This window comes from Engraulis encrasicolus, chromosome 2, assembly GCF_034702125.1.
Source record: "Engraulis encrasicolus isolate BLACKSEA-1 chromosome 2, IST_EnEncr_1.0, whole genome shotgun sequence".
NCBI classification, from domain to species: Eukaryota; Metazoa; Chordata; class Actinopteri; order Clupeiformes; family Engraulidae; genus Engraulis; species Engraulis encrasicolus.
The window spans coordinates 48,448,684-48,474,282 of NC_085858.1; the positions used below are offsets into that span (position 1 = coordinate 48,448,684).

The 25,599-nt window shown below is 42.1% G+C and overlaps 1 long non-coding RNA gene across 1 annotated transcript; it reads left to right on the top strand.

Annotated features, from left to right (window-relative positions):
• Positions 1 to 493: 493 nt before the first annotated feature.
• LOC134463141 (uncharacterized) lies at positions 494 to 4,772 on the top strand. The gene is made up of 3 exons (XR_010037647.1): positions 494 to 583; positions 4,164 to 4,273; positions 4,395 to 4,772. It is a non-coding gene; the product is annotated as an uncharacterized LOC134463141 (long non-coding RNA).
• Positions 4,773 to 25,599: the final 20,827 nt, after the last annotated feature.

Here is a 25,599-nt window from a genome sequence, read left to right on the forward strand (position 1 = left end):
CCGCAAGACAGCTTTATTGAAGAAAAGCACTCACCGAGCTTCTGCAGGGAGGGCAGCCTCCCATCTACCCCCATCAGGTCTGCTGTCAAAATCTTTTGTGTGTGTGTGTGTTTTTTTCTCGTGCCGTCTCTGTATTTTGTAGTAAGATCTAGGCCCTATCTATCTATCTATCTATCTATCTATCTATCTATCTATCTATCTATCTATCTATCTATCTATCTATCTATCTATCTATCTATCTATCTATCTATCTATCTATCTATCTATCTATCTATCTATCTATCTATCTATCTATCTATCTATCTATCTATCTGTATGTCTGTCTGTCTGGCTATCTGGCTATCTCACTCACTTATTGATTTATCTGTTCAGTCATTTATAAAGCCATATATTTGATATGATATGAAAGAATATTGTGAAAAAATGAGTGAAAATGTGTGAAAATTCTTGTGCGTATGCTGTTACCCACATCTAATTCTTAAATCTACGTTATCAGCAGGAACATGATCTCAAAATGGAATTCACTTTGGCCGTTCCATAAAGGAGAAGTTCACCAATCGCTATCGAGATTTCACACTGTCAGGTGAGAGGAAAGGAACTTAGCCCTTAGATCATGTGCAGTCACTTTGATTATCGCTTTCGCAACTATTCATAGAAGTGTCTGGAAGTGAGAGAGGTCTCTGGAGTGGTGCGAGGACTGTATTGCAGTTCGACTACTCTCATTATCCGTTATATAATTCCACGTACTCCTGCTGTCGAATCCGTACATGCAATTCATATGTTTTTGTCCTCATTACAAAGTCTTGCATCAGATCGTAACTACCCTACATATGGAACAAAATCTACTGGGTCAAATATTACTCACAATGTAAATGTGTCGTGTCATGTGATGCTAACAGATATACGGTCGCCTACATCAAGTGTGTTTGCCAGAGTCGTAAAAAGCACTTCACTTCAAGCCAAACCAAACTTAACCCTCTCAAAGACCAAATAATGACAATGAGCCACACACTGACCATGCAGGGCCACATATATGCAAACAATATATTTACTGTAAAAGTTTCCCTTTACGCATATAGTAGTCGTAGGCCTATATAGCCTAGTAGTCGTAACTCGAGTGCTAAGTTGTGGGGCAACTGCACTCCTATTTGAAGCTCAAAGAGGGTTCATATTTCAGCCAAAAAGTCTATCAGGCCAGTAAAGGTACATTTACTCTTCCTGGGTGTGTGCCATCGGTTCTCAGAATGCATGAACCCTTTTGGATGAAAGATGAAACGTCTTCAAGCCCCAAATAGAAGGCCAGCTGTCTACAACTTCCTGCGTTTATATGACACGCAGGCACAGAGCATCAACACACTCGCAGAAATGACCCGAAATTAGTGTTTTGAGGTTGGCATGCCTTTCTTTCTTTTTTATAAAGTATTTTTGGGGATTTTCAAACCTTTACTGTTTTTTTTCATGACAGGACAGTGGCGAATAGACATGAAGTGAGTTGGGAGAGAGAGAGACCGGGGGAAGCGTTGGCAAAGGGCCCAGGACGGAATTGAACCCGGGTCGGCCGCGTAGTAGACATGTGCCCTAGCGCTAGCGCCACGGGTGTGGCCTTTCGTAACTTTTCTGAATCCACCCTCTGCTTTGTCCATGTGCTGTGCCTGCATTCTGCAACGTGTTGTTTGGGCATCAATGAGCTATTACAATCCAACATAACATTGACCCAATATAAAGGGCCTTTCTCAAAACCTAGTGCAGTGCACTTCCAAGTGTACCAGCCTAATTAGTTACACCCAGTGATTAGATATTCTTCATTAGTCACACCCAGTGATTGGATATTCCGTAGAGTTAACCAATCACTGGGCGTGACTAATTAGGCTGATACACTTGGAAGTGCACTGCACTAGGTTTTGGAAAAGGCCCATACTGTGTAGGTTGCATGTAAGTTACTAAGTTAGGCAGAAGACGTGATAGGTCAGCCTGTCAGTCATCTACGATGTAAGGTGACAGGCAGAAGATCTGAAAATATAGCTTTAATTTGGCAATGGAAAATTACATTCATTACGACCAAACGTCAATAATTGGGTACGATTTAATACAGTCGTTTCAAACTTCACCACCTCCCCAAACACCTGAAATTGGTGGTAAATGCATGTCAAGACCCTGCAAAATGAGTGCCCTGGCTAACCTCAGCACAATCTGTTGACTATGTAGGCCCTATAAATCCCCATTTTATCAATTGTTTTGTCTGAATAGCTTATATGAATATGTTATAGGCCTAGGTACTGTATAACATGATAAATCTTGCATAGTGGTTTAGGCTGCAAAGGCCTCTGCTGAGCGTCCTGACACTTTCGAGCGGCGTAGACCCAGAAGCCCAGAGTGGATTAGGATGTCTGTTGTGACAGCTGCTTTGGTGTATTTGGTTCCCCTGACTGCAGTCATTGAGGGGCAACACACACACACACACACACACACACACACACACACACACACACACACACACACACACACACACACACACACACACACACACACACACACACACACACACACACACACACACAAAAATCATAATTGGCTCGATCAGACATGCCATGGCAGCGGAAGGCCGACTGTGAATTGAACGATTTGGCTATTTAGCTTTTATGAGTGCGGGTCTGACATTGTGGCACTGGCTGGGTGTGATGATCGGGGCGACAGCATGACATGTGGCCGGTCTCCGCTGCAGCCGAGAGGAAGCTAGCGAGCGACAATGAGATTTCCACAGTGACACTCATGAGCTCACAATGAGAAGGCGCATTCCGGACCAGAGGGAGAGATGGAGGGAGGGAGGGGGGAGAGAGGGATGGAGGGAGGGAGGTAGGGAGGCATCGGATGGTGGCAGGAAGCGTGGGAGGAACAGGAGCAGCGTGGGGAGGGAGAGAGAGAGAGAGAAGAGAAAAGAAAAGAAAAGAAAGAGAAAGAAAGACAGAAAAAGATAAAGAAAGAGAACGAGGAAAAAGGAGAAAGAAATAAAGACAGAGAGAAGAGCGAGAGCGAGGAAAAAGGAGGACGAAATGAACAGAGAGACAAAAGAGAGAGAGAGAAGAGAGAGTGAAAGGTAAAGAGAAAGAGAAAGAGAGAAAAGAAAGAGAGAGCATGGCGTGGCGTGGTGCTTATGAGATTTCAGCGGCTGGCTGTCGCGGAAGGCACCCGGCAGGTCCCAGTTGGCCATCCACACACCTACCCATAACCACGCAACGGCAGCTGATGAGGACCATCAGGGAAGACAACAGGGGAGGTAAAACGGATGTATTGTCCCGGGCCCGGGGAGAGAGGGGGGCCCAAAATTAGGTCCCTATTACATGGCATATAGCCCCTTAGTAATGCACGCCGTACCTCCTATGGCACGCTGTAATAGACATTGAAAGTTAACTACTATTGTACTACACTACTATGACACAGGGCCTTTAGAAATACATTACGACTTGGTCATTGCCATTCTGGCAACAGCTAATTTATAATGCAGTTTCTTAAGGGGTTAATGAGGGGGGGGGGGGTCCCCTCAGATGATTTTGTTCCAGGCCCTGTCAAGGCTGTCAGCGGCTATGATGATAATAGCTGGGGGATATATTGAGGGCTGATTGTTCCCATGCCAGGCAAAGCTCTGTGTGACTGCGACTGCGACTGTGACAAAACACTCTGCTTGAACCTGTGCAGCAGCTCCTATGAAAATAAGGTACACAACAGTACACAAATAATAAAGTGGAAATCATACCCTCCTCTGATTTAGATGTGCTAATCAGCGAATTAGTCAGATTGTCATGCTCTACTGTGGCTGGCAGGGAGACATTTTTAAGACAATATTTTACATAAATCTAAAAATACATTGAGATTCCAAATAGGGAAATGTCCAAAATATTCACGATGAAATGAAGAGGAAGAGGAAGATGAACGTATACCTATGTATCATGTACTAGCAAATTAATACATGATTAGTAAACTAACAGATTATTAGTATACTTAAAAAATAAATGATGAATTGCATTGTATGAATGAATGGTAACTTTAAAAAACAAAAAAACAAAAAAAAAAACGTTTTAGTCACCAAGCTTTGTTAAGTCCTCTCATGATGGAAGAAAGAGCATTTTGAGTGATGACTTTGATATATTTCACTGTTCCCCTTTTAGGCCCCAGGAGTCGTGTTTTACCACCGACCGAGATGAACCACCGTAATTACAGACAAAGACATTTTGCTTTGGGCTTGTTTATGCTCTGGGCCTTTCCCGGCTAAAATCAGGTATGAATAAAATATCTTGAAAAAAAAAATCAGGTCAGAAAAAGATGTAATAAATGGCTGGATCGGCCAATGTCATTGCGTGATTGATCTAGCAAATAAACAGTGATCTCTTTTCTATTAGGGCCTTACAAAGGTTGCTGTGTGGATTCATCTTCCGTTGGATACTATGTGGAGCGAGAGAGAGAGAGAGAGAGAGAGAGAAAGAGAATGACTTTAGGCTGTACATTAGAGGTATGATTGTGGTTTGTCGTATAGGGATGGAGGAACACAGCTGTGTACAGTCAGTGTTTCCTGAAATAAAAGTCGAGGTCAGTCATACGGATGTGGTAGAAATGATGAAAAGATCATTCTACTTCAATATTCAGTCAGGTATACAGTATACTACATGTAAATACGGTACACTGTATGTATATGTATCTGAAAAATAATAAATTAATAATACTGTTATGAATATCGCACCTTGTTTGTCTGATAATTCTACTTCAATATTCAGCCAACATACTGTATACAATTTAATATATATGTGCATATGGTATACTGTATCTGTATGTATACATCTGAATAATAATAAATTAATAATACTGTTATGAATATCGCACCTTGTTTTCAGATGTGTGTGTGACCATTCTACTTCAATATTCAGTCAATATGTAGGTTTAGGTACTATATATGTGAATATGGTACACTGTATGTATATGTATCCAGGGCTCTAAATTAACACCAGCCAACCGGCCAAATGCTGGTGAAAATTCAGTTTGGCTAGTAAAGACCAACTTACTAGCCACTTTGACCCATTAGTGAGTGTGTTTGGCTAGTAAGATTAACATCTACTAGCCATTTTGGCTGGTGATGAAAAAAGTTAATTTAGAGCCCTGAATGTATCTGAATAATAACAAATGAATAATGCTGTTATGAATATCGCAGTTTATTTTCAGATGCATCCTGCGATAATGACATAGGGGGGTGTGTGTTCTTTGTTGTCTGGCTATTACGTCTGCTGTCTTGCGGTCATGTGTCCAGCGATCACATCGCTTTCATGTCGCTCCGGTTTTGAATCAGCATTTAGGAGAAAGCAGTCAACACAGGCAGGCGAGGTGGTGTCGTCGTCCAAAGCCTGAATCAATCTGTGAAATAAGCTCTATTGATCACACACACACACGCGCACACACACGGCACACACACACGCATGCATGCACGCACACACGCATGCACACGGCACACACACGCACGCACACACACACACACACACACATGCACGCACACACAAACGTTCAAAGCCCTCACCGATTTCTACCCCAAATCAAACGGAGAGGGTGATAAAAATTGATTGCAAGGGCTCTCTGGAGTGTCGTGACGGTCTTGTCCAACATCCGCGGCCCCATTGAGCCAGCCGTCTTCTCTCCTCTGCCTCTCTCCCACACTTAAGCCCTCCTCAGATCTGGACCTTGTGGACGTTACGCGAGGTGGGCGCGGCACGGCCAGCTGTCTGAACAAACATGAGAGGAGGACCTTCTGCAGGAATGTGACATTGTGTGTGTGTGTGTGCGTGTGCGTGTGTGAGTGTGTGTGTGTGTGTGTGTGTGTGTGTGTGTGTGTGTGTGTGTGTGTGTGCGCGCGTGTGTGCGTGTGTGTCTGCATCTGTGTCTGCAAGTGTGTATGTGTGTGTGTGTGTGTGTGACGTGGATGTCAGGTAGAAGAATGAGTCACACCAGACGCCAGAGGGCCAGGCCTGACAGGTGACCCATGTGATCATCATTGGTGGTACATAATCTCTCACACACACAAGCACCTGGGCACACACACCTGTGCATGGGCACACACCCATGGTGATGTCTGTACATAGAGTGGTGTATATAGTAGGCCTATGCACAGCTGTGCCAGTGACACACAAGCCATAGCTCAAGTCTCACTCCTGGAGATTGAGAAAGAACCAACAGAGGCAGCATCAGGTGGTTGATGAACTTGACGAACATGATTTCAGTCTGTCAACATGTAGAACTCCCTACAAAAAGACAGACGCTACTGTACCTGACGTTACTGTGGTCTGACAAAAAATAATCAATCTGACAAGGGTTTTATGTTGAATTAAAGATTTCCCTCAACAAAGTAACAACAGAGAGGGGCTACTAGTGAAGTGAGGCAAGTGAACAATGTTGGGGGTTAAGAACAGTGTTGAGTCGGTAACACTTTACTTTACGGATCGCTAATAAGGTGGTCATTTCGTGTTAATTTCATAGTTATTTCATAGTTCTTTCAGGATAATAACTGTTTGTTTTGAGTAACAACAGCAAAATAACCATATAGTTTCCAGTGAAGTGTGTGTGTGTGTGTGTGTGTGTGTGTGTGTGTGTGTGTGTGTGTGTGTGCGTGTGTGTGTGTGTGTGTGTGTGTGTGTGTGTGTGTGTGTGTGTGTGTGTGTGTGTGTGTGTGTGTGTGTGTCTGTGTGCGTGTGTGTGTGTGCGTGTGCGTGTGTGTGTGTGTGTGTCAACAAAGTGTCACCGTGCTGCGAGTCATCAGGGTGTCACCACAATGCACTGGAAACTGTATGGTTATTTTGCTGTTGTTACTAAAAACAAACAGTTATTACCCTGAAATAACTATGAAATAACTATGAAATTAACACAAAATTACCACCTTATTAGCGATCCGTAAAGTAAAGTGTTACCGTTGAGTCTATCACCAGCTGCTGTGTGGAGTGAGTCCAAGACATACAGCAAGCAATGACATTCATTTTTGTTTGGCATGCCCCCAAAATACCTTTCATTTTTACACTCACACCCTCAAAGACATACAGTGCACTATGCCCCCTGAAGTGGGTAGTTACTGCCGTGCACTTTTCGGTCAAAGGAACAGTCCACCCTTTTTTGTCCATCTTTATACCTTAAAGGAACAGTCCACCTTTTTTTTCACATATTTACAGTATTTCCAAGCATTATTCATGAATGTGCATATCATTTTCTTCTCAGTTTTTTCAGTACTTACATTTATTGGATCAGAATTATTAGCATAGCTTAGCATAATCAATGGCAGTGAATGGAGGCATTAGCATCAAGTCACAAATGATCACAGGACAGGATTAAATAGTTGTTTTGCACTCTGGTGAATTTTACATTCATTTTAAAGTACTTTATAAGTAGCCTGGTTCACACCAGACGGTGTGTGTGTAGCTTTGGCGCCCCCTGGCGGAGCAGAGCTACACACACTACCGTCTGGTACACAGCCATACAGCACGCTCCGTCTCCAACCAGAAAATAGACGGAGCATTTATTTCTTACTGTAAATATAAACGGTAACTCACATTGAGGAGTCACAAGACAGATTAGAGACTATATTGACTCTTTAAAGATTAACAGGAAGGTTTTTGAAGGAATTTGTTGGTGAGGAGGCCGTGCAGAAGCAATAAATTATCTGCCTATTTTCTGGTTGGAGACGGAGCGTGCTCTATGGCTGTGTACCAGACGGTAGTGTGTGAAGCTCTGCTCCGCCAGGGGGCGCCGAAGCTACACACACACCGTCTGGTGTGAACCAGGCTACTTTATAAGTACATTTGAGGATGTTTTGCATTGCATTGGAAACACATAGACGAAAATTATATGCACATTCATGAATAATGCTGGGAAATATTGCAAATGTGTGGAAAAAAAAACGATGGACTGTTCCTTTAAGGTTTAAAGATGATAATGGCCTTTTTTATCTCTGTTGGTGTTTTGAGCCTGCATGCTGTCTTCTCTCTGTCAGAAAGGGAATAAGGGATTCCCTCCCTCCCTCCCACTCTCTCTCTCTCTCTCTGCTCCCATAGTTTTTCCCGACTGTGCAGAAGGTAAACACCCTGGCTCTGGATTCTAGAAAGTCAAAACCCTACCACATGGTTCTTTGCACCTTTTTTCAAAACAGCGAGATGCTTATAAGACGAATTATCAGATCGGTGGATCAGTTAAGTCATGAAATCATCACACATCACGCACCCAGGAAGAAGGAACACATGGTAGGATTTTTGGGACTTTAGAGCCCGAGGGGTGAGGATTTTTGGGAACCGAGGGGCGAGGTTTTATCCTAATCCAGTGGCATGACATCCGTGCACGGCAGTGTGCAGTGTGCACGACACGTGTGCCAGGTTCCAGCAGCTTTTACAAACCTGCTGGGTGATACTGAGCTGGCATACGTGGTGCGACCCTATCAGTATGCCCAGTGATGGAACAACTACACACAGGGCCCCAGGGCAAGACACTGATAGGGCCCCCCATACGACCTGCCATGGTCACAATAGGGCCCCCACCACCAATACGGGAGGGCCCTAAGCCCCGGGGCAGTTGCCCTACTCGCTCTCCCTATAGCTCCACCCCTATCAGTATGCCATCCCATCCCATCCCGCTGGCCTGACAGCTTTAGGCCTCTCTCTCTGGGCCCAGGACAATGTGGCGCATGCTCGTTGCGGCGACACGGTCAGGTGCACATCTTGTCTGTTTGCTCGCTTTTGTTTGGTCAAAGTTTGTGTCTTAAATATCGCGAATTACTGTAAGCGTAAACACTGTTAGTAACGCAAGATGGGGCGAAACATCGAAGTGTTTCTTCTTGTAGTCTTAAGATTATGTCTCTTGGACTACACGGTGCTGGCGACTGGGCTTTCCGAGGGTCCCCAGTTCAGAATCACCTACAGCCGAGATGCTCTGCTTAACATCAGGGAAGCGGTTCCCTCTCTTCTCCGAGACGGACTTATTGGATTACCTACACCATCTTTCCCTGATGACAAACCAAAGCGAAAGCGTGGAAGGAAAGCGGGGGTGCGAGCTCGACTGAAAAGGAGGCCTTTCAGGCCGCCCCTACCAACTATTATGTTTGGGAACGTACAAAGCATACGGAATAAAACCGACGAACTCCGGGCCTGTGCGCAACACCTGGCGGACTATCGGCAATCTTGCCTGATTTGTCTTTCGGAAACTTGGCTGACGGAGTCGGACCCAGATTCATCCGTTGAATTGGAAGGCTTCACATTAGTAAGGGCAGACCGTGACTCAAATTCCGGGAAGAGTAAAGGTGGAGGTGTGTGCGCCTTCATCAATAACAGGTACTGCAACCCTGCACACATCACCGTGAAATATAAACTTTGCACGAAAGACATCGAACTTCTATCGGTCAATTTAAGACCGTATTATATGCCCCGTGAAATACACCAGATTTGCCTTTTTATTGTATACATTGCGCCTTCGGCGGACGTCAGGGAAGCTGCCAACACTATACATGAACTTGTAACATTGACTGAAGCAAAAGCGCCCGACGCGGCAAAAATCGTACTTGGGGATTTTAATCATTGTTCTTTGGCAGAGACTCTACCTGCGTATCATCAATATGTATCATGCCCTACGCGGGAGGGGGCGCGCTTAGACCTCTGTTATGGTAACCTGGAGAAAGCCTACTACGCGACGGCCCTGCCAGGTCTCGGGAAGTCGGACCACAACATGATCCGCTTAACCCCAACGTACCAACCTCTACTGCGCAGAGAGAGAATTAAAAAAAAAGAGGTGAAATGTTGGACCGTTGATGCGTCTAACGTTTTAAGAGACTGCCTAGACTGCACTGATTGGGAACTTTTGATACATTCGTCGCCAAATATCAATGATGCTGCGCTCACAGTCTCAGGATATATTAATTTTTGCGAGGACACTATCGTTCCAAAAAAGACTGTGAAGCTTTTTCCAAATAATAAACCATGGATCACTCCTGAACTTAAAGAGCTGCTAAACTGTAAAAAGAGACTGTTTAAATCTGGAGGCACAAAGGAGGACATCAGATCTATACAGAAAAATATTAAAAGGAAAATACTGGACTGCAAGACTGCTTATAAAAACAAGATTCAGTCACTATTCAGCCGTGATGCTAAAAGGGCCTGGCAAGGATTACAAGTCATGATTGGATATAAACCTAAAATGCAGAATTTGACTGTTGTGGATGATAATGCCTTTTCAGATGAACTGAACACTTTTTATTGTAGATTTGACAGTACTGACTATACCACTCAGCAGGAACTGGCAATGGATGCAGTCAGAGCTATGCAAGTCAGTGACATACAAATTAGCATTGAGGAGGTCAGAGAACAGTTTCGACATGTTAATATTAATAAATCTCAAGGTCCAGATGGTATTAGTTGTAAGGTGCTGCGCACATGTGCTGACGCACTTGCTTTCCCTTTTCAAATGCTGTTTCAGCAGTCAGTAGAAACAGGATTAATCCCGGCTCAGTGGAAACAGTCTCTGATTGTGCCGGTACCAAAGAAAAGCAGGCCCAAAGAGATGAATGATCTGCGACCTGTTGCATTAACCTCAGTGCCTATGAAATGCTTTGAGAAAATCATTTTGAAACACCTACTTAGTGAGGTAGCACCATCTTTGGACCCCCTCCAGTTTGCCTACCAGCCAAGGCGGGGCGTGGAGGATGCACTGCTGACCATGACAAACAGCATACTCGAACATCTAGAGGAGCCCCACAGCTTCGTAAAAATTGTTTTTATTGACTTCAGCAGTGCATTCAACACCATCCAGCCCCACCTGCTGGTAGACAAATTGGTCAAATTAGGTGTTAATCCAAGTCTTATTACATGGATTAACAATTTCCTGTTAAATCGTACTCAGCAGGTTAGATTTAATCAGGCCATCTCATCCTCCAAGGTCATTAACACGGGGGCTCCCCAAGGATGTGTGTTGTCCCCCATACTCTACACACTCTATACCAACGAGTGCCGCGCTCTTGCGACTACACACTCCTATTTTAAGTATGCAGACGACACCGCCCTGGTGGGGTTCTTGAAAGCAGGGGAGCTGTCAATGACCAGCTTTGAAGAGGAGGTGGAGAGTTTCATTAAATGGTGCAGTGACAACTTTCTTAATGTTAACGCAAGCAAAACAAAAGAAATGGTGATTGATTTTAGACGTAGGGCACAAGCAGTACCACACACTGTTGTCGATAACACATCGATTGAGAGAGTAAACACCTACAAGTATTTAGGGGTTGAAATTGATGACCAGTTTAAATTTGATAAATGTGCTGCTTCTAAGGTGAAGAAACTTCAACAAAGAATGTTTTTCTTAAGGAAATTGCACAGTTTTAATGTTGATTCTCACATTTTAGAGTTATTTTATAAGTCTGTACTTCAGAGTGTCTTGTCCTTTGGTCTGGTCTGTGTCTATGGTAGTATGCGTAAACAAGATCAGGATAAACTGCAACGCATTGTTAAAACAGCCAGTAGAATAATTGGATGCCATCAAACATCAGCTGCTCAGCTTTTTCAAGACATCATACTACACAAGGCTGAAAGTATCCTGGGAGACACTACCCACCCTTTACATAGCAAATTTCAGTTTAGCCAACGCAGTAATGGGAGACTGCTGCAGAGGAAAATAAGAACAGCCAGGTTCAGCAAGTCATTTGTCCCCTCTGCAATCAGAAGTTTTAATGAAAGACACAGTTCCCAGCAAGGGACTTGACACTGTGTGTGTGTGTGTGTGTGTGTGTGTGTGTGTGTGTGTGTGTGGGAGAGAGAGGGAGAGATGTATGTATTGTAGCAATCAGCTGTTTGGGAGGAGTCAGAGAGGCATGGGGGAGGGGGTTGTATTTATTTATCTGTCATTTTATGTTATGTTATGTTTTTATTCTGTTCTTAAGTCCTGTCTTTGTATAGCACCCTGACCACTTGAATTTCCCTTTTGGGACATTAAAGTTTACTTTGACTTTGACTTTTTTTGTAACGAGAAACCCTGATCCCGCCTTGGCAGCCTTCCACCCAGGGCCGCTGACAGCTTCGACCGGGCCCAGGACAAAATCATCTGAAAGGGCCCCCCCTCCCAATACACACAATGTAATGACAACCCAATGTTGGGCCCTCTCTGTCTCTCTCTGGGCACGGGAGAACTGACCCCTTTGTCAGCTTCCCTAATACCCAGAAGGCACCTGGTGTGCCATCTCCAAATGAGTCAGCAACATTCAGGTGACACGACACCGGCAAACTCAAACCCCTGGAATCAGATGTGTTGTCAGGGGGGTAACGTTTTTTTTTTGTTTTTTTTTTTTAAAGCAAAGCGACTTACAATCGAGGACAGAATCATAGCTGAGATCACAACATTCAACATCACAACACACGATTTATGAAGATATACGTATGGCTGGGGGGGTCTGTTGGAGCTGATTTTACATAGGGCTCAAAATGTGTTGCTACGCCCCTGCTTGACATTGTTGTGGATGGTGGTGTTGAAGACCAGTATAAAACATTGCCAGCATATACTGTGTGCATAGTCTCTGCATGTTTGTCGAAAAAAAACCCTTTTCTTTTAACAATTGGAGCACAGGAGAGATAGTGAAATATTGGAAAGCGTTTAGATGAAGTACAATCTATTTGCAGATGTAATTTGCCTGGAAATGGCAAACATTTTCGCAAGACTGATGCTTTTGATAGAGATGACATTTAGTGTACATACATGTAAGACACTGGCAGTATAGCAGCGACTGTTATTTTGACATGAAAAAAAAGCAATCCACAGCCGCTGAATGTAATCACATTTGCGAGACCGTGCGAACCTCCTGTCCTAATTTCTCGAGAGAGTCATACAAAAGACCACAAAGAGCACTAAAAAACCTGCCTCTCATTCAGAGCCATCAGAGCGAGAATTGTGTTGCGTTTGCATGACACGGAACATCGGCAGAGGGACGTCATCCATCCATCCCCATAATCTGCATTATTTTTAACATGATCTGTTTAAAGGAGGGGAAATGGGAGATTCTAATAAAGATAAGCACCGTGCAGCAGCTTTGCGTATACCATAGTCTAATCCAATAGCACTGCCTCGGAAAATATATTCATCTAATTTGCCGTTTTATGATCCAATTGGTAATGGATACTGCCAGTTAATAAACTGCCACAGCAATGACGACTATTAAGTGAATCCCACCACAGCACATTATAACCATAGGCTGTGTTTTTTCTTCCTTTTTATGAAATGTTTCTTGTTATTTGCTTGAGTTGCTTTTCCTTTATTGCTATTGATTCCACAGTTTCCTTAGCCCTATTTGTCACCTCGTGTCCTGGGGCGAGGAGGGAGAGTAGTGAGAAGAAAAGAGTAGATTATTTCATGAGATGCAGAGGCGCTGCTACTGGCAAATACCAAAAGCAAAAAAAGTCCTTTGGATTCTTTTCTTTGTTGACGTTCTTTTGAATCTGAGGAAGGCCGCAAGCCAGGTCGCAACATCAATTCCTGTCAATGACCATATAAACTGAAGAAAACAACAGTACCAAAAGCAATGCCACATTGGCAGACGGTGTTATATATGTTTATTCCTTTCAGTTAATCTATACATGGCAGAACACATGATGACGTCGTCTATGATGACAAAGATGTTGACGTGTTGATGATGACGATGAAATTAGTGATGGTTGTCATCTGTATTGTCAGAATTGCAAAAATCATTTTTGTCCACTTAAGGAACTTTTGTCATTCACAATTAGATGCTGATTTGAGGACTATAATTGCTTCCTTCTAAACCTCCACTACTGTACCACTCTGATTGCCAAGTTCCAACATAATTGCATATCCACTACACAGGGTTTGATTGTGAGGTGACTACACAGTAAAAACAAATACCAGTGTTAGTATAACTCTTAAAGACATGAAATTAACTCCATACAGAAAAAAAACATTTGGTCCAAATCAAAAAGGGTTAATTTCTTGTTCTCTTTGGGCAGTGTTGCATTTTCAAAGGTAATCACTCAATATTGTGTAGGACATGAAGAGCTATTGAGTTGAAATGACACTGTCCACTACGCAGGGTGTGATTATGAGTTGAGAACAGGGTTGGACTGTGGGAAAATAGGACTTGGCCACAATTTAAAATAATAATAATAATAATAATAATAATAAATAAAAAATAAATAATAACAAAGCATGCAATAATAATTATTTTATTTATATATATATATATTTTTTTAATTATTATTTATTTATTTATTTTAATTTTTTTACATTTCTGAAAATACGGGCCCATGAGGGTGCGGCGCCCACCGGGAAATGCCCGCTGTGCCAGATGACTAATCCAGCCCTGGTTGAGAAATGATGAAAAGGAAGATTGCACACAACCCAGGTTAAGGTTTAGAGCAAAGGCTGAGGAGAATGAATGAATGAATGAATGAATGAATGAATGAATGAATGAATGAATGAATGAATGAATGGATGAATGGAGAATCTGAAGAAGACCTCAGTGGTTGAACTGTATTTCTGCATTTGAATAAAACACAAAAAAAGGAATTTCAAGAGTGCAAATCCCTCACTCTGAAATATGAAAACAGGGTGGCTCTAGCATGTGTGGGCAAGCTGAACCACCCACTCCTTATCACTGTCACACATACTGCACGACACGTGAAGACATTAAAAAAAGAAAACAGATTTAGGCATGGCATGCGTACTATGGCAAGCATGACGGATGGATTGTGATGGAGATTTTTGTCTCTTTAAAGCATTCAGAATTTTCACTGTCCTTACCATGTGTGCAGCCATGGAAGACACATCCCCCGTATATATCAGGCACCTGCAACACATATAAAGAGAATGTGGATTTACCGCCACACGTCGCTGAGATAAAGGTGTCTGGGTGACACGGTAGTTGAAAGGAGTTTTATTGACGTGGCTTACGGGCTAAGCTGCCTGGGAGAACAAACGGTGGGCACACTGACATATCAATTGCGGGAGTCAGGCACAAGTAGCCATTACTGAGGACTCAGGCCTTTTACTGTCAATAACACACACATGCCGACCGACCAAGCGTGAGACAGCAAGGCTAAGCCGCACCATTTGCTTTGACCTCATGGGGTCAGTCAGTACAAAAAAAAAAAGATAATCCAGTTTTCCAAAGCTCATTGTAGGCGATGATATGTTCCAAAATTTAAGAAACAGTGTTTGTGTCACACATTTTTTTTGTAGTGTTGTTTTGAAATTCTGAAATGACAGTAAGTACAGTATTACAGTAGTTTCCATTTCATAGGTTGTGAGCACAATTGTCCCTTATTTGAACTGTGGATATATGGACAGTCTGTTTCTCCGCCAAACTTAATTATTGTGGTCACAGCCTATCGAGGGCAGCAAACTGAATTAAATACTGCCCTTTACCCAGTTACAAGTTGATGATGAACTACTTGAAAGGTTTTGGGAACATTACTGTACTGTATATCCAGGCTGAAAGGAAATTGTACCAGTATTTCTGTTGCCTGGTCATTGATGTTGCAATGTTAGCAGGACCAGCTGTACTAGGCATATCCAGACAGGGTGCAAAAATGTCTTGGGCACACCAGTAACGCCCAAAAGCCCCACAGAATGAGAACATCAAGTGAAACGCTAAAGCGTTAGCAAGTGAAACGCTAAAGAGTGAACCTGATGAAGCAATAGCGAAATGCGTTGTTCACCAAATGAACTACCAGCAAAGATACCAGTGTGCGTTAACTTTTCAATGGCACTCGGTGTGTCACAGAATTGAGAACACCACTCAGATTTCTGCTATTTACAAGTTTAGTTGAATTTAGTTACATTTATTTGGATCCCCATTAGCTGGGCACAGACCCAGCTATTCTTCCTGGGGTCCATCGCAATGTATAAGTTTATCTTTTAATGAGATATCATTTAAGAAATTTCACTTAGATACAATGAAAAGTAGAAATGGTGTCAAGCATGTGTGGTAGTAACTAAGGTGCTGTTTCCACGTAGCAGGATATTTTTTTAGCAGGGTATTTTTTTCTCCTGCTACGTGGAAACGCAACATGTGGATAAAAAAAATCCTCCATTGTAACAAATGCGTTTCAGACACCTAAACAGGATATTTTTTTCTCCTGCTATTTTTTTCTCCTACATTTGGATTTTTAAATATCTGCTACGTGGAAACGGAAGGCCAAAACCAATGCAAAACCAATACAAGCAGGAGAAAAAAATATCCACATATAAAAATATCCAGCTACGTGGAAACGGCACCTAAGTCAGTAGTACAAATAAAAGAGGCTATGAGGCTATGTTTACAAGGGCACCAAAGTGACTGGAACTGGCCTTGATTGTTAGCCACTGATGTGGGGCAGCTGTGGCCTAGTGGTTAGAGAGTTGGTCATTCAATCTAGGGGTTGCAGGTTTGAATCCCCCCTGACCTCTCCCTACATCTCCATCCATGGCTGAAGTGCCCTTGAGCAAGGCACCTAACCCATATTGCTCCAGGGACTGTAACCAATACCCTGACAAATAATAACTGTAAGTCGCTTTGAATAAATTAAAGTGTCAGCTAAGTGTAATGTAATGTAATGTAATGTGCATTACAATGGGACTTCATGCCATTGTGTGCAAATCAGGTACAACATTTAGCTGGCGCATCTGAATTCAATCAATGCATTAAATATTTCTCTTGGTCATGTGCAGTATGTCAACCTTTTACTTGTTTTGGCAGATTAGAAGTCTGGCTATTAGTCTTAGAAGTCTCAAAGGCCTGTGAATAAAGAATAAGCTGGCCCTGCCGTGGCCATCTGGTAGGGCACTTACCTGCCATGCGGCTGACCTGGGTTTGATTCCTGGCTCGGGTCCTTTGCCGACCCCTCCCCATCTCTCTCGCCATTCGCTTCATGTCTGCCTCTCATACTGTCCTGTCCATAATAAAGTCTAAAAATACAAAAAAATAAAAATAAAGAATAAGCTACAATTATCCACAGTGGACTATTTTGTTTTCCTTTTCGCTCAATTATCTAGGTCAGCACATTGTTTTTGTAAAGCCAAAATATGTCCTTTTAAATGACGAAGTCAGTTGTGCAAACATTGTGCTATCGGTGTGATTAGAACTCCGAGCAAAGGGGTTTGTTCATGAGGATCCCTGAGAATGTGACATTTACACTTGGTCTCCTGAGCTCGTGTAGAGACAGCTGCTTCATATTATCCTACAGCAAACACTGCAAGCATATACGGTAGGAGGAGAGTTTCTCAACGGGGGCGGTGCTTAGTTGACATTGGCGGGGCATTAGTTCATTTTATTTTTTTAATACGGGGGGGGGGGGGATTGGGGGGTATCAGGCTTATGATGAGGTCAGGGGAGCGTTGGGGGGCTTGTGATGAGCCCAAGGGGGCGTTTGTTCAAAAAAGGTTGAGATCCACTGTATAAGAGGAGAGTTTGCGGCAGGGGCGGAGTGGCCCACCTTTTCCCACCGGGAGAATTTTCCCCTTGGCGGCCCTCTTTAAAAAAAAAAAACTAAAAAAAACAAAGCGAACAACATGGTTTCCTAACCAAAAAGACAAAAGCCACGAAATCTGCAGTCGTACTACATGTGAACATTAGTGTTGTCAAAATATCAACCTGAATTGGAGAATTTAGCCTACACCTTGATGAAATGCACAGCCAGTGGTGTAGTCTACGTAAAACGAAGTATACGCACCCATTTCAAAATTTCAGGGATTACAGTATACCCACTTAAAATTGATTGATCCATTATTTACAATAGCACAAATATATACAGTAGGCCTACACATCAAAAAATGCTCAAATATACAGTATACCCACTTCAAAAAGTAGACTACACCACTGGAGCCATCATCACAGTCCAAAGCATTCATAGGCCTAGCCTACTAGGTTAGGCTACATCACTACATCATGGAGATGTGCACTCCACTGTCATTTTGACAGTTTGAAATTGAAATATCGTTTAAGGAAGACAGGATTAGCATGGGCACAAAGTTTTGAGTGTGGGGATTTTTAGAAGAGTAGGCTTACAAAATATAGTATAGTAGCCTATAGCTTACAAAAAGTCTGTCTACATTGTGCAATAAACCCACCATGCAGCAAATAAGCCAAACCTAGCTACTTCAAAGCACAACCATAAGTCAACAAAATGTATAACCAAACGGTGTAGGCCTACCTTAAAACGCTGTCTTCGTCGCAGCAAATGTCTTTGTTTCTTGCAATTACATTTTAATCCACAGTTTAGGCTACACACCCAGCACTGCTCACATCAGAATTTGTGGTAATTATTTTGTTCCATTTCTTCAGACATTACATAAGCTACATCCTAAATGTGCCACATATAAATATATGTATGATATAACATTATTTTGACTGTAAGGAGATAAAGGCCTACCGCTAGTTCTAACAAACCAATGCCATCAAAACATGTACAACCTGTACCAATGCCATCAAAACATGTAAAACGTGTTTTCCTGCTTAGCTGCAGTTCACCTCCTTACCACTTGGTGGAGTCTGTTCGTAACCCAAGTCAATAACCACAGAACAAGTGAATCTGGAGTGGCAGACTGTAAACTGTAACAGTCATGTGGAAATCGGAAAATAAATCACAACTTACTAATATTTCCATTCCTTGGTAACCAATATAAATATCACAGGTTCTTGAAATACTGAAAACGAAACTATGTTACTAAGATCTAGTAAACATCCGCGATCTACGGTGTATGAACATTATCAGTAGAGGAGGGGTGTGGCCAATTTACTGTTTGACACCGTCACTGAGGTATTGCGGTTAGGTAGATGGTATATATAGTGGTGAGTCGATGTCATCTAGACAAGTAGTGACTTCGAGTTAGGTAATCATAGCTATTTCACATAAACACTTTGGGGCCGATTGAGAACATTATGTGGTTAAGCACTTTAGGGCCGGCTGAGAACATAATGCGGCCGCTGAGGTATATTTCGCGGCCGCGGCCCACCGGGACGCGATGGTGCAAATCATAGGAGATTTCAGGAAGGCGACTCGGAAGCGTCCAATCACGTTCGAGGAATGAATCCCCGGTCCAACCAGAGGCTTTGTTGTGATTTGTTTAATGGCGGCCATCGCTTCATCGCAGTCGGGAAAAAAAACTACGCCGAAAAAGACAAATATAAGACCTTTCTATGCAATTATTGCACTATTAAACAGATTAAAGTTAGACACCGTTTAATGTAACCGGTTGGAATTTAAATCTGCGTTGTGTTGTAGTTGGAATAAAGATGACTCCGAGACAGGTGAAGATTGATACAATGTTTTAGTGATGGTTCTGTTGGATTACCACACAGTACAATTATCACCCTGGGGCTTGGGGCTGCACTCCCACTCCTCTTCCCACAGCATACAGAGTCAGGGGTTTACAATAAACACATTTAACAGTAACTAAATATAGTTTTAAAAAAAAACTTATTAGAGAGAAAAAATATTAAATCGCTGGGTTATGGATTACAGGGGCTACTACCATAGCCTGTCTTCCCATTGACCCTAGTGTGCCCTGCTAGCTAGCTTAGCAAAACTCCGCTAGCATAAACAAGAAATTAGCTAAGCTGCAGGGTCACAATACCATTTCAAGACGCAAAAATACCTAAACAATCGAAAATAAACACACACACGTGTTACTTATTTGCTTGTGATAATTGCTTTTAGTTATTAATAATCCCGTTGGAAGTTTGTAGTCGTCGTGCTCGCTGTGGTTGAAACAGGACACCAACAAAGCCTGGGATTGGACCAGGGTTTTCCGCGAACATTCAGCGAACGTGATTGGACAATATTCATGCGCCTTCCAGAAATCTCCTATGGTTTGCACCATCGCCACCGGGACAAGTCCCCGATCTCCCGATGGCCACTCCGCGCCTGGTTTGCGGTAGCAGCAGCCTCATGCCCTGCCCCCCACTCCCCCACCCCCTGTAGAGTATTCATTCCTCATGCCAGCCAGTGCTACAGGTTAATTAAAGTGCTCTGTTTTCATGGCTGATATGGCTGTTAAAAAAGTTGATGATCCAACGCTCTCTCTCAAATAATGGCCAGGAGTAGCGGCCTATGACTTACCCCAGGCTGTGCTGTGTTTGTGTTATGTGGGGTGTTTTTTATTACGGTAGGCTACAGTATATTATAAATGGCTGCTACAACGCTTGACCTCCTCTAAACACCGATTCATCCATCTACACAGTATCATAGGACAGGATAAAGCGCATTTGCAATGTCTTGTATTATATTATGTATTATTATGTATCATTATTGTCTTGTATTGTGTCTTGTATTATTTGCATAATGTGTGATTATTTTTATGTTCATCTCTGTATGAATAATAAATAATGACTCTATGACTTCACTGACCACCTAGTGAGCTTGAGTATAGATTGTGATTGTTTATGCAGTTTATATATCCAGGATCACTTTTTTTAGTTTTAGTTTTTTAGTTTGAGAACAGGATTGGGAATGCCTATAGGGAGCCATTCTACTGCAGGCTGAAACAAATCACACATTTGACAAACAATGGAGACTGTAGGAAACATCAACATTTCTGTAGGAACCACATGGCAGACAACCCAGAGAAGGGGCTTAAAATGCTAATAGCGTGGGCCGATAGATGTTTTTACAGTGTAGCGATGCATCAAGCTTCAGGCTGTGGTTGGTGGACATATTATTATTACATTATTATTATATTGCACTTAGCTGATGCTTTCATTCATTCAAAAGTGACTTACAGCTAGTACAAAGCGGATTCCAAAAAAGTTGGGACACTTGGTATTTTGTGAATAAAATCAAAATGCTGGCATTTTCAAAACATTCAATCCATGCATAAGATGAACAACGGCACAAGGTCAACATAGGAACAGTTAAAATGAGGCAAAAGCATTGTTTTGAGGGAAATATGTGGTCATTTAAAATTCGACCCATGCAACCAATCTCAAAAAAGTTGGGACAGGGCCAAAAAATGTTGTAATAGTTGAATAATTCTAAAAATAACACAAGGAGGAACATTTTGAAAGGAAATATATTGACTGCCAACATGAATGCACCGATAAAATACCATCACAGAACGGCTGTGGCACTCAGAAGCGAAGATTTTGAGGGACTAATTACTGATCTATTACACAGAAAGATTGAATTCTCAAAATTGCAGGCATATAAGGCCTATTTCTGTTATGTAGAGTTCTGTGAAATCATTGCACGAGTTATGAGATCATGACATACCCATCGTCAATAAGCCAACTATGACACTGCAACAATGACAGCTGTTGAAAAAATGACCATAAACACAACACTTGATTTAGGCACATGATGCAGACATTAAACAGAGTTGCAAGTGGCAAAGTTCATTCTATATGGACCTAGGAGACATGTGAAACTGTCCCCTGATTACAGAATGGAAAATAGTTCATTCTTTTTTAAAATCATGGAGTCATGCACCCTCCAGGTTATGAAGAAAATGAATACTTCAGCTTGATTTAGTGGTCAGTCTAAAAGACTGCATATGTGATGGTAAAGGGGTGCAGAGATGCCTTGGTTATGGTCTTCTTACTCATGTAGAGCATTAAAATGAGGGTTGAATGATATATTCAGACTTCAAACAGCATACATAGCTACCAAGGCATTATATTTTGGAGCACAGTGTTAAGATATTGCCCCATAATGGTGGCAAATTTCAATCTCTACTATATTCCAACAATGTGGTTCCATCATAACAGGTGACAAATTTGTTTTCTTGCAGTGAGGATATGCCACGTATTAAGCATAACAAGAAGGTAAACAAGTCGAAGAACACACCTATCAGTTGAGCTACTGAAATCATGTCTCGCACATCAAAATATCTATTTTTAAAATAAAATCATGCCATTAGTCAAAGTATTTAAATGTTAAGTCTCCTCCCTTGTGTTGTGTTTAGTCTTATCCAACATAAAAAGCATTTTATTGGCCCTGTCCCAACTTTTTTGGAATTTGTTGCACGGGTGAAATTTTAAATTATCACATAATTACCCCAAAACAATCATTCTGCTTGGCTTTAACAACTGATATGTTGTCTGTACACAATGCTCTACCTTATTAACATATTGAATGTTTTGAAAATGCCAGCATTTTTATTTTATTCACAAAATACCAAGTGTCCCAACTTTTTTGGAATCCGCTTTGTATTTTTCAGGGTATTGTTTACAGTCCCTGGAGCAATGAGGGTTTAGGTGCCTTGCTCAAGGGCACTTCAGCCATGGATGGAGATGTAGGGAGAGGTCAGGGGGGATTCGAACCGGCAACCCCTAGATTGAAAGACCAACTCTCTAACCACTAGGCCAAGGCTGCCCCATATTGAATAATATGGCCATTCAGATCACACTGACAACACCGCAGGCAAACAGCTGAGAAGAGAAGAGCGGTATCATAATATTGTGTTTATTACGTGCATCACTCAAGCATCCGGATGTACTAAATCTTAGTTATTGGCCTCTTAAAAATAAAAATTAATAGATTATGAAATTGGCCACTTAATCCTCCTTTAAGACAGCGATTGTCTGGCAAGAGGTACTAAAGCACACCATAGGGTACTCTCTGAAATCTCACTCTCATCCCCACTGGCTTTGACTCACTTTAGAAACCTCCTCCGGAGACATTGATTGGATGCCAAGTCATGGTCTCTTTGAGTAACTTCCACTGAAAGTTTGCGCAAACAAGCCTCAACGTCACCTATACATCACTGGACATTTCAACAGGCAACTCCACTGCATGGCAGATGCAATAGTTCAGAAACGTAGTGACGTAAATGGCATTACACAACATTCCACAGAAGGTTTGTGCAAACGAGCCGGAAACTCATCTACAAATCACTGTACATATCCACTGGCAAGTGCACTGGCACGTACAGTACATAGATAGAGAAACCTAGTGATACCGATGCCATTACAAAATCATTTCTTTGGTTAGAGTCAAGAAACACAACCAGTAATAAGTCTGCTCTATGCACCGAATGCCTTCACAACAACAAATATGAGAAAGAAGATGAGAATGAGGATTTACAATGTTTACAATGAACAAACAACAAGACTTAGGTACCACAGAGGGACCACACAAGAAGCATACAGTACAGTACATGCGGAACAAGGAAACAGGGAAACAATCTAAACAAATATACCGTCGCTGTCCAGCAAAAAACACTTATCTCCACTATTATTTTTAGTTTTTTATGTTTGTTCTTTATTTATTATAAAATAAAAGACAGTACTACTGGTCAGTCTCCATGGGTATATGTGTATGATAAATAATTTAGTAGCCAACTTTAATGTTGCAATGATTATTTTTTTTAGAAAATGTGGTTTTATAAATCAATACATAAAAAACAATGAGAAGTGGAGATAAGTGTTTTTTGCTGGACAGCGACGATACACTATAGCCTGTCTGCCCATACAGCCATAGCCCCACAGGGAAACATGTAAACATACATTATAGCATGTCTGCCTATACAGCCATAGCCCCACAGGGAAACATGTAAACATATGTACACTATAGCCTGTCTGCCTATACAGGCATAGCCCTACAGCAATATTATTAGCTAAAGAGGCAAGAGGAAAAACTTCCTGCTTGTCATATATCAACATGTGAATACTTTATTAATTGGATAAATAAATGTACATGCACAAATAAAGCTATGCTATTATTGTTATTATTATTAGCATTATTATTAAGCATTATTATTATTATATAAGTCAAATTCATGACTCATTGGTGGAAACATAACAACTGTTGAATAGTTGGTGTTAGTTAAAGACCAGTGGGACAGCACAACAAATGTGCAGTGGGTAGCACAACTTGGAATAAAAAATAAAATGAAGGTAGGCTTAAATGCCAGTCGGACACTGAAGTCTAACCCAGCCAACGGGGGCTAGGTGCCATGGGGTGGTGGTGGAACATTACCCAAATGCCACCAGTAATTGGCACAGTGCTCATGGCCAGAGAAGCCAGGAGGACAAGGGACCTACAGTGTGTATAACACCCACTCTACAGCAGAGGAGTAGAAAGTAGAAGAGAAAGTAGAAGAGAAAGTAGAAGAGAAAGTAGAAGAGAAAGCCCAACTGTGAAACTCCAACTCCTATTGTCATTGTGACACAGTAATCACACAGCACACAATGAAATGGCATCTATGCCTCACCAGTGCAAGGGGGCAGCCCCCAATGGCGCCCAAAAGGGAGCTGTGGTAATAGTTTTATTCTTATATGATTCATATGCAGATTATTATATGTACATGTCTATGCAGGAATATTGAGATATGTGTATATGACTGTATGTATATGTCTGTGACTGTATCTATAGAGTTCCAGTTGTGTTAAGTATTGGGTAAACTGTGCTAGAGTGTGGGGGCTGTGAGCTGGGGTGTGGCCAAGCTAATTAGCATGTGTAAGCATCTGGCCTGGGTGGGCCAAAGACCTATAAAATACACAACGAGGACACAGGCTGGTGTGCATCCTACCTAGGATCAGCGAGAATGGTGTCTCTCGCTAGGATGTTTCCCTGTTTCCCTATCGGAAGCAGTCAAATAAAATCTGCAGATAACTCACCGGACCAAAAGTGCCTGTCTGACATTAATGAAGAAAAACCCCACAGAGCAGTGTGGCAGGACTCATGGACTCATAGTACCTCAGTCATGGAGGAGGATGGGGGAGAGCACTGGTTAATTACTCCCCCCACCAACCTGGCGGGTCAGGAGTTGAACTGACAACCTTTGGGCTACAAGTGTGACGGCCTAACCGCTTACCCCTGACCCATGAGGAAATAGAAGTACTTGCACTGATACAATTACAGCACTACTACATGATCTTACATAGTTTTTACACTAGTTATTCCACTTGATCTAAAGAGGTAGACAGCACACTGTATGAGTACCTCCACTTTATACAACTGTGCTATACAGGACAAAAGGTAAGTCTTGTCTTGAAAAATTGTTTCAATCCATGATGCCACAGCTTTCCTTGCCTGGCTATTGCCTGATGTGTAGTTCTGCGCACCACTACAAGGGGCCTGGGGCTCTGGAGCTCAAACACAGAGGTCTGGTAGGAACGAGATTACGGATTACCCAGTGTGTTATTGGGTAGACTTGCCTACCTCCAGGCCGGTGCAGTGGAGGTTGTTTCCGGCCTTTGTCAGCAGAGACTTCACTTCAGTCGAGAGCTGAACTGTTTAACCCCAATTTGGTTTAAAGAGCATAAAACTTCCTGAACTTAAAAACTGCCATTTTCATGCAAAACAGGAAATAGCAATGCAATGGCAGGAACAATGGCAGGTCAAAGTTTTCACCTAATCACGGACAGCTCTGTCATGTGGCTTGCTGAAATCCTGTTGTTGGAGTTTTATATATAAAAAAAATATATTTGTGCATGTGTTTATTTATTCATCCAATTAATAAGTATTCACCTGTTGATATGACAAAGCAGGAACTTTTCCCTCTCGCCTATTTCTCCCTTGGGCTTTTAAATGCAGAGTTGTATGAAGTAGAGAACCAGTAGAGAAGTGCTCTTACACTGTGTTTAACTCATTAGGTACAGTGGAATAACTGGTGTTTAAAGTATCTAAG